The sequence below is a fragment of the Phyllobates terribilis genome, unplaced genomic scaffold (genome assembly GCF_046119375.1).
Source record: "Phyllobates terribilis strain yellow unplaced genomic scaffold, ASM4611937v1 Scaffold_9__5_contigs__length_417890890, whole genome shotgun sequence".
NCBI classification, from domain to species: Eukaryota; Metazoa; Chordata; class Amphibia; order Anura; family Dendrobatidae; genus Phyllobates; species Phyllobates terribilis.
Genome location: NW_027362769.1, coordinates 172,022,894 through 172,024,698, shown reverse-complemented (window position 1 = coordinate 172,024,698; position 1,805 = coordinate 172,022,894).

Below are 1,805 nucleotides of genomic sequence, written 5' to 3'. Positions count from 1 at the left end.
ACAACATTTATTCACATGGTCAGTTCTCCCCACCTCAGTCCACTCCGGATCCGCATCAGTCCTCACAGCAGAACGCTGAACACGAGCTCCTGAGCAGAGCCATAGCCAGGGCACAGGTTGTTGCACACAACTCAGTACAGGAACCTCAGCAGAGTCCTGGAGTCCTCTCCACAGCACAACTCAGGAGCAACTACAGGAGCAACTACAAGACCAACTACAGGGGCAACTACAAGACCAACTACAGGGGCAACTCAGGAGCAACTACAGGAGCAACTACAAGACCAACTACAGGGGCAACTCAGGAGCAACTACAGGAGCAACTACAAGACCAACTACAGGGGCAACTACAAGACCAACTACAGGGGCAACTACAAGACCAACTACAGGGGCAACTCAGGAGCAACTACAGGGGCAACTACAAGACCAACTACAGGGGCAACTCAGGAGCAACTACAAGACCAACTACAGGGGCAACTCAGGAGCAACTACAGGGGCAACTACAAGACCAACTACAGGGGCAACTACAGGGGCAACTACAAGACCAACTACAGGGGCAACTCAGGAGCAACTACAGGGGCAACTCAGGAGCAACTACAGGAGCTCCTCATCACCAGTCCTCCCGTCCAGCACAACGTACACACTGCTGCGGCTGCACGGCTAATATCCACTGGCCTGAGAGGACTCCGCCCCCTCCGATGACGTCATGATTTCATGAAATCACTCCTCCCCCCTCAAGAAATCAACTCCAAACTAGACGCTCCCCTGCCAGTACCGCATTCATCAGTATTGCTGCCGTTCCGCGCCTTCTAGGAGCTATACCTCATTATCTCCCGTCCAGAGCCGTGTTTCAGGGCTTGTTCGTGTTTGTCTTCGCTTCCTCGACTCCCTAAGACTCTTTCATTTCTTTTTTATTACATTTTTTTTTTTTTTAGCAAAGACGAGACCATGGAGCAGAAATTCCGCCAGTGTGAGAGTTTATATTTACAGCTTACATTTCCTGTCTGACAAGGGGGCGTGGCTCCTGGGAGTCCTCGGGGGTGGGACTTTAGCTGTTTTGCATGATTACCCTGTAAGCACCGCCTTCTTGTAAAGATAATAAAAATTATCAATGAGCGCGGCCTCTCCATGTCTCTATAAGCGCAACACCCCCCCCCCCCCACAGGTATCCATGAACAGAGACATGGGGTCTCTCTCAGCGCTGGGCCCTCAGGTTTCTGAGTGCGCGTCCCCTCCAGGTCTCCATGAGCATGGCCCCCCACAGGTCTCCATCAGCGCAGCCACCTCAGGTCTCCATCCCCCTCAGGTTTTTATCATCCCCTCCCCCCACGTCTCCATGAGCATGCCCCCCCCCACACGTCTCTATAAGCACCGCCTCCTCAGGTTCCCATGAGCATGCCCCCCCCCCAGGTTTCTATCAGTGCGGTCCCTCCCGGTCTCTATGAGCATAGCTGCGGCCCCTCCAGATCTCCATGAGCGGGGCCCTCCCAGGTCTCCATGAACGCGCTCTCCCCCCAGTCCTCTAAACATCCCGGACCTGCGTCATCGCGGCTCTCGGGCGCTGCAGGGGGATCACCTCCACATCTCAGTCACATGGGCAGTTGTCAGCGACCGCAGTGCCCAAGAGAGTTGTCGGCCAACCTACAAAGCCTTGAATTCAGCAAACCAATCCGAGCTGCCATGTCCTCTGCTTTATGGCTTTCCAAGTGTCACTCATGAAACAGCGAGCTCAGGATGAACAGTTGTAATAGCCCCATCTGTAGAGCCGAGCGTAGCAGTATATAAATCGCACAGCGGACAGACGAAAC